The sequence below is a fragment of the Megascapheus bottae genome, chromosome 15 (genome assembly GCF_031878675.1).
Source record: "Megascapheus bottae isolate mThoBot1 chromosome 15, mThoBot2.hap1, whole genome shotgun sequence".
Lineage (NCBI taxonomy): Eukaryota > Metazoa > Chordata > Mammalia > Rodentia > Geomyidae > Megascapheus > Megascapheus bottae.
This window is the reverse complement of record NC_143523.1, coordinates 51,069,252-51,077,787: the sequence shown is the minus strand read 5'-3', so window position 1 is coordinate 51,077,787 and position 8,536 is coordinate 51,069,252.

Sequence of the window (8,536 nt, the reverse complement as noted above, 5' to 3'; positions counted from 1 at the left end):
CCTTACCCGAAAATAACTTTTATAAAACAAAACAAAAAAAACCTAGATGTGTGATTTAGATGCTAAAGTGCCTGCCTAGATGTCTAGCAGGAAGAGGAAGAGGAGGGGGAGGAGGAGGGGGAAGAGGAGACCATTGAATGTAGCTACTTTCCTATGTGAAGGTTGAGATAGCTCTCTTAAGGTAGTAACTACTTAATTCTATAGTTCCAGATTAATGCTGAATGTCTGGTAAGACATTGTATAATCACCTCTCTCTTTCCTCCTCCTCTTTCTCTTTCCTTCCATTCCTCTTCACCCCCCCAAAAAAACTTGTCAGTCCTGGGACTTGAACTCAGGGCCTAGGAGATGCCCCTGAGCCAATTGGTGCTCAAGGCTAAGGCTCTACAACTTGAGCCACAGCACACATCTGGCTTTTTCTGATTAGTTTATTGGAGATAAGAGTCACATGGACTTTCCTGCCATGGCTGGCTTCAAACTCCACTCAGATTTCAGTCCCGCAAGTAGCTGGGATAACTAGTGTGAGCCACTCCATTTTCTAACTCAAATATTACTGAACATTCAGTTCACAGCTTTTCTTCACACAACTTGAAAAATACGCGCAAATGCAGTGTACAAATATTAGTATAGTTATCTCTGTCTGCAACATATTGCATGCTTTTTTCAATACTTTAACTCTTATCTATGAAAGCAAATGAAAACATTTAATCAGAACTGGAGAAAAGTGAACATGTACTTTTCTGTTAATTACCAGGAAATTTGTTGTTTTGTTGCATTTTAACTACTTTATTTTTAATTAAAGCACCTTAAGGGAAATAATAAAAATATAAGTTTTCCATATAATTTCATGGCTGTAATATTATTTGCTTTGGAACTATGTTAGTTTCATTCTTTCTTCTTCTATTCCATCTATCTATCTAGCTATCTAGCTACATACCTACTGACCTACCTATCATCTGTGCATCTGTCTTCCCATCATTTATCCAGTCATTTGCCTTGTTATATTTTAATCAATACACAGAGATTTAGGGATACATTTTTTCAGTTGAAATTTTAGTGTACTTACTACTTATTACATTTTCAATATTAATATAGAAAAATGAGCTATGATTAAGCATAATGTTTATAATTATCTTGCTAAGTACTGCATTACTCTGAGAGTCAAGACTCATAATAACTTAATTCTACTATATCCAGTTAAATGTTTATAATAGATTCTTTTTTAGTTAGATTGTTATATATAATTGATTACAAGACTGATTTGATAAATGTAGGTGATGAATCATTTAAAGTTTACAAAGTCTAAGTGGAGCTTCACAAAATGAACCTTAATAATGTCAATCAATGCCTTTGGCCTAGTGCTGTTGATTTTCGTGTTACAAAACTGTGTAACAATTTCAACATATACCACTCAGAGTAGGCTATATTATTGTTGACTGGTTGATTTATATTTGTCAAGAGCTTAATTTTGCTTAACACACATCTTTACTTCTTCAGGGAATTACTGTATCCTGTATCCACTGTTGTGTATGTTTGTATTCACATATGGTTTTGTCTAACTATTGAGTAGCGCATATACTTGTTATTATATTTCCAATGTACACTTAATATATTGTAAATAATAACCCATTATTTCCTACAGATACCTTATCTACAGTAATTTTTAATTTTTCATGCTTTAATTCAAAGAAAACTAAATTTGACAACAAATCATTAGCGTAGTCTTAAGAGGCCAATATGTTTGTCAAGAATCTCTAAGATAAATACAATTAATTTTAAGTAATTTAAATTTGAATTATATAAAACGCAAATGTATTTGTGGTAGCAAATAAATATCAATTGTATATTTCACAAATATTACCGTATTTTAATTAAGGAATGTTGAAAGAAGGTATTAAATTTTAGATTAAGTTCTGGGTGCTTGTGGCTCACACACTGTAATCCTTGCTATTCAGGAGGATCAGCTCTAAGAGTCAGCTAGGGAAGATAGACCCAAGAATGTTAATCAGCAAAAAGCCAGAGATAGGGTTCAAGTGGTAGAACATCAACTTTGAAAGAAAAATCCAAGCAAGAGTGAATGGCCTTAAATTCATGGTCCAACTTCAGATTTAAATTGATCTTATCTTATTTATTTTCTTGTTGGTCCTGGGGCTTGAACTCATGGCCTGGGTGCTATACCCAAACCTCTTTGTGCTGAAGGCTCACTAGTGCTCTATTACTTGAACCACATCACCACTTCTGGCTTTTCCTGAGTAGTTTATTGGAAATGTTTTTCAGTCTTTGCTAACCAGGATGACTTTGAACCACGATCCTCAGATCTCAGCCTCCTGAGTAAGTAGGTGTGAGTCACCAGAACCTAGCTTGATATTATTTTATTAATAAGTGCTAACATTGTAAGTTTTCCTCAGACTGGTCTTATATAAAATCTCAAATTATTTTTGTTGGTTCTGATTTCATTGTCATATGTATTGAAATTGTTTAGCTATGAAAAATATGATAGTAATGACTTACTAGGAGAACATTAATAAATAGCTACCTTTATGGAAGAAATCAATCCAAATTTAAACAAAAAAAAACATTTTATGTAATAAAAATGGAAAGGCCAGGATGTGACATATTGAAATAAAGGTTGCCAAGGAAGTGCAAAGTTTGGGAGTTTGATCCCAGAACTTCAAAATAATTGATATTTTAAAGAATAACAATATTAATGTGCCTCTGGATCCATGGAGCTTGTTGATTTTGCTTCAGTAATGAAAACCTCTACAAAAACCTAAGATTTAGAAAATGGGTAAGATATACCAGTGGCAAAAACCACTCCTGTTATTAACTGAAAAGCTCCCATGTTTTCATTCTACTATAATTGGTTTTTCAGACTACAATATTAGAATCTTTAAATGGTATGACTATTTATTTATTAGTTCATTAATATTCCATATACTTATTGCCTTATACATATGGCTGGAATTTTACTTCTCTTCCTATGGATAAATACCACCTTAAAAATTATAACTATAAAAGTCAATTTTTAATTCAAGTCTTCATATCTTGTTTGCCTTTAAAGTTTTTTAACTGGGCCTACCTTTTTTCATATATTTTTTATTGTAATTAATAGAAGGGTTACATTATATTTGCCAGATAGAAGGTGCATTAATTCACATACATTGATACCCTTTCACATGTCTTGGTCCCCATTTCCCTCCCCCCCATCCCCACCTCTCATCTTGTTTTCCCCCCTTCCCTATCCAATTTCAAATAACCAAATACAAATATATCCAATATACCAGATAACAAAGTGAGATACTGTAACAATCTGAGATAACCAAGGGATAGCAAAAGAGTTGAGAGATAACATAGTACATTAAGGACAACAATCACTCATTATATGGGTCTATCTTTTTAAAATACATTTTAGGGCTTACAAAACAAAAATCTTTAAGTGATAGAAAACTACAGTGCATTAATTTTTCCCGAGTTTGGGCTATAATTTTGCATCTTCCTGAGTATAAATGTAGTTAAGGCCATACATACTATAGAGAGATCCTGTTTTAGATATCAAGTGGGTTTTTCAGAGCCTTATGCCAGTGGCTCATGTCTGTTATCTTAACTATCTGACTATTCAGGAGGCTGACATCTGAGGAAGGACTCAAAGCCAGCCCAGGCATGAAAGTGAAGGAGAGTTTTTGTTTGTTTTGTTTTGTTTTCATAAAAACTCAATAAAAACAGTTAAAGACTGGGGAAACTTCATAAACATGTAAGTGGATACACAAATGTACAGTGTGCAAAGCTATTCAGCTATCACAATAAATTAATTAGCATATTTTTTCCAAGTCTTTCCATTCCCTTACGTAAGGGGCAATGTCGTTCTTTTTGATGGAAAAATGCTGTGTGTGTGTGTGTGTGTGTGTGTGTGTGTGTGTGTGTGTGTGTGTGTGTTTAATCCATTTGTCCACTGAGGGCTGTGTGTAGTCTCTTGAAATCTCCATACTGCTTTCCAGAGTTGTCGAACAAGTTTTACATTCCCACCAATAGTGTAGCAGCCTTCCCTTTTGGTCACATCCCAGCTAGAATCTGTTCATGTTAGTTTTCTTCATATTGGTCATTCTAAGTGGGGTGAGGAGGAATCTCAGTGTTGTTTTGATTTGCATTTCTTTTATGAACATTGGCCACTCTTATTTCTTCTTTGGAGAAAGTCTGTCTAAGCCTTTAGCCAATTTATTAATTGGGTTGTTGCTGTATTTTTTTTAAAATTTCATATCCCTTTGTTTTATATATGTTTACTGGATTTGGGAAGGGAAAGGGAGGGCATAGAAAAGGAGGGACAAAAGACGAACCAATTCAGCAATGAAAATCACCAGACACCAGGTTCAACATGAACTATACAACTTTGAGGAAAGGGAAGTCAGGAGGAAAAATACTGGGAGACAATGAGGGAAGGGATGACATTGTTCAAACGGAAAGGTGTTCACTACCTAACTCATGAAACTGTAACCCCTGTGTACATCACCTTTACAATAACAACTTCTTCAAAAATGAAGTGACACGATCAATATTCACATATTGTGTAAAATAAGCCAAAAAGAGAAAGGTGATTCCATTTAAAGTTTGTATAAGACTTAAAAAAATAATTGGAGCACTTGTACTTTCTATTTTTGTAAAGTAACACCTTACATCTGGTCACCAGTCTACTGGATGGTTCCATTTGTATTCAAGGTGAGAATTTCCTTTGAAGGAGAGTTTTATCTCTTATTAACCAGCCAGACACCAGAAGTGAAGCTGTAGCTCGGCTCAAGTGTTAGAGTGCTAGTCTTGAATGAATGTACCAGGGAAGATCACAAGGGTAATTTCTACTTCCAGCACCAGTACTATCATCAAAAAAAGAAGAAGAGAGAGGAGGAAGAGGACGAGGAGTGGGAAGAGGAGGAGGAGGGGGAGGAGGAGGAGGAGGAGGAGGAGAATATTTTGGGCGAATCTCAGGAGATCTAATTTTTTCATAATGATTAATTATACTGAATTGTCAACCTCACACAAACATATATATGTATCATATAGCCATCAATATCACTAAACTCCTTTGATTTTTTGCCGGTTTAAACAATTGACTCATTAAACAATATTTAAGTATTTATTGACTCTAAGTTCTTGTACAAAGGAGTTACCATTCACTAAAGTAGTTTATGAACACAGTGCATCTTGATAACTACCACCCTTTCAATATTCTTACCTATCCCTCCCTGCCCACCCATTCCATTATTTAACTTTTGCTTATGTATTGACTTTTTTTTATCCTTTCACTAAGCAGCTGATGAATCCAGTGCATCTTCATCTGAGTCACCACATCAGCATCTTCACTCCACTTTGATTCACCCTTTCCCCTGTACTTCTCAGTTCTGTGGTAGAGACAGTGAATTATCTTCCTTTGCCCCTCCATTCTTCTATGCCTTCCTCCTTAGCTCCACCCTCCCTTCTTGCAAGTACCAATTTCCTTATACTCATTAAGTTGGGTCTTTGACTTTTTAAAAAAAGAATTGTACTCTCCATCGAGGCTATTTTACTTCAGTTAATTCAATAGTAAACCCTTGCTTACTACCCAGTGTGTTTACTTGTAGATTTGCAGGCACATTCTAGCTACCACAAATGAGGGAAACCATGCAACTTGTCTTTCTAAACTCCTTTGGTTTTTAAGGCCTTTGGATTTTTTTATGCTATTCTGTGTAAAGAATATCATCTATAAGTTAATGGAGAAGCTTTAGATTTCCTTTGAATATTTTCACTTTTTCTTTCCTTTTGTATGTGAATATTGTCATCTTACTGAATTGCCCAAAGCTTCCCAGGCCACAATAAATTATGTGTCACAGCAGAAATCTCTGCATTTTTCTTTTCAATATAAAGTGCTTTTAAATGCTCAAGAAAAATGTTGATACTTCCTGTGACTCTTCTAAGAGATGCTTTTACCTAAGTGCTTGTTAAATGTTGTCTGTGATTTTAATGTTTAATTTTGCAATAGCCTTTCCAAATATATTATCGTACATTTCCTGCTTTAGTTTATTAATATGATAGGTTGTATAAATGAATTTTTATTTTACTCTCTCGCACAGTCCTGTGTTATTCTTTGTATCATGATTCATTTAATAGTTTAATAAGACAGCTTTCTTTGCTTCAGGGCTTAATTTATGGCCTAGGTACTGTCCTCAAGTTTTCTCAAGGCTAAAGCTCTACCACTTAAGCCCCAGCACCACTTCTGGATTTTTCTGTGTATGTGGTACCGAGAAATTGACCCCAGGGTTTTGTGCAGGTTAGACAAGTACTCTACGATGAGGCTACGCTCCTGGCCCCAAAAGACAACTTTTTAATCCCTCTTTGTTGTAATGATGCTTTAATTATCATTGTTGATTGCACTGTGATTTGGATTTAGAACCTTGTGCTTATTGAAAAGGCACCACTGTACAACTTGGACAATGCCTCCAGCCCCTCTTGTCATGGCTGATTTTTGCATTTATGTTTAGATTGGTCTGGCTCACCATTCTCCTGCTCATGCTGGTATAAAAGGCATGCACCACCATACCCAGCTTTTTATTGGTGGCGAGGGGATTTGGTAAACTTCTTGCATTGTCTGTTATATGTCATTTTACTCCTTCAGCTAGATAATTGGTGATAAGAGTTTCATCAACCTTTCTGCCCAGTCTGGCTTTGAACTTCAATCCTCAGATCTTAGGCTTCTGAGCAGTTAGAGTTACAGACATGAACCATCACACTCAGCATCACTACCTGCACTGAAGATATACTAGTGAATAAAAGAAAATTCTCTGCCCTCAGGGACCTTGCCGTCCTTTATCAAGGGAGATGGGCTCTTGACTAATCTTTGGAAGATGGGCAGGTAGAGACATTTCCAACTCTGTGGAAAGAGGGAAGCACACGGGGACAAAGGGCTGATTGAAGTAGAAGAAGGAAATACTTACAGACACCAATTTTCAGGCATAATAATGTGTGAGGTTTTCTGGTGAGACAACCTGTGTAGGGCAGTGACAGGAATTAGGGAAAGAGCTGGTGAACAAAACCTGCAAGTACAAACAGAGCTTATGGTGTGTGAACAGAGCATGAATATGAACAAAATCAATGAGTGTGAGCAGAGCTGTGTGTAAAGAGAATTTATGAGTATGAGCTGTCTATGGGATTTAGGGCTAGAGAAGCACACTGGGTTGGGTGTAACAGGTATGGATTATAAACCAAGATGAATTGAAAAGCTATAATTAAAGGGAGAGAAGTGGGAAGATTGTTTAGACTAGACAGCTTGAGATGAATGCCACAGAAATGAAAATGAACGGAAGTTAGTCATTACAAGTTTGTATTTGATGGATGATATGGGGTTGTTGCTAAAAACATAAATGAGAAAGAACTAAACTCATTGTTGTGGCTTCTGATTCCCTCCGTTAAAGGGGAAAAAATAAAAGACTGACAGGTGAGGTCACAGTGGGATTTTCAGAACCAGTTGAAATTTCAAGACAGAAATGCTTTCATTGATTTTACCTTGGAATCTAGAGAATCACATGCATATGGAATCCTCGAGTCATAAAACATGGGTTGGAAGGGAAGAAAGCTTCTAAACTGCATTCTCAACTTTATTCCAGGATTTTGAGTCCCCCATACATTTCTTGATGTTATGAATGTATTTTCTCAACTTGATTCAATCTCATCATTTTGAGGGGGAGCAGTTAATTGAACCTGGGTCCTTGGCCCTGCCAAGAAAGTGTTCCATCATTGAAATGCAACCCTAACTTTTGAGTTTCTTGAGATAAGGTCTCACTCTCTCTCAGACTATTTCAGAGATCACTACATAGTACATAATGGCCCCCAAATTCACAGTGTTTTTTCTTTCTCCTCCCAAGTGCTGAAATTATAGGCATACACTACCACTCAACACCTGTGTTCTCATGTGATTTTTAAATCTTTCTTCAGAGATTTCAATTCATTGAACCTGGAGTTGAACACTTTGAAATCATAACCACAGGTATTTATAATGCAAGTGATCGGAAACCTAAGAATTGAAAACTTACCCAAAACACTGATCGAACTTAATTGTATTCGGTTTATCATTCTTTGTTAGTATCATTCATTCATATGTAATTCTGATAACCAGGATGTAAAGCAACAAAAGTATTATCTGTGAGTGCAATCCTAGTTTTACTCTGCAGAATCACATGTCCATTTCTTGCAATATGTATATGTGTAAGTGTTGGTGTGTGTATGTGTGTACTTTACCATTTGCTTTATTTAAATGCCTTTTAATTGTCTTTATATTATATATTTTCAAATTATCCTTCATATTTGTACAAAGTAGTTTAATTTTGTTTTTGTTGGTTATGGGGCTTGAAATCAGGGCCTAGGTACTGCCCCTGAGCTTTTTTTGCTGAAGGATAGCCTTCTGCCACTTTGAGCCAGAGATCCACTTCTGGTTTTCTGGTGGTTAATTGGACTTTAGAGTCTCATAGACTTTCTTGCCCAGGTTGGCTTCAAACTCCAATCCTTAGATATCAGCCTCCAA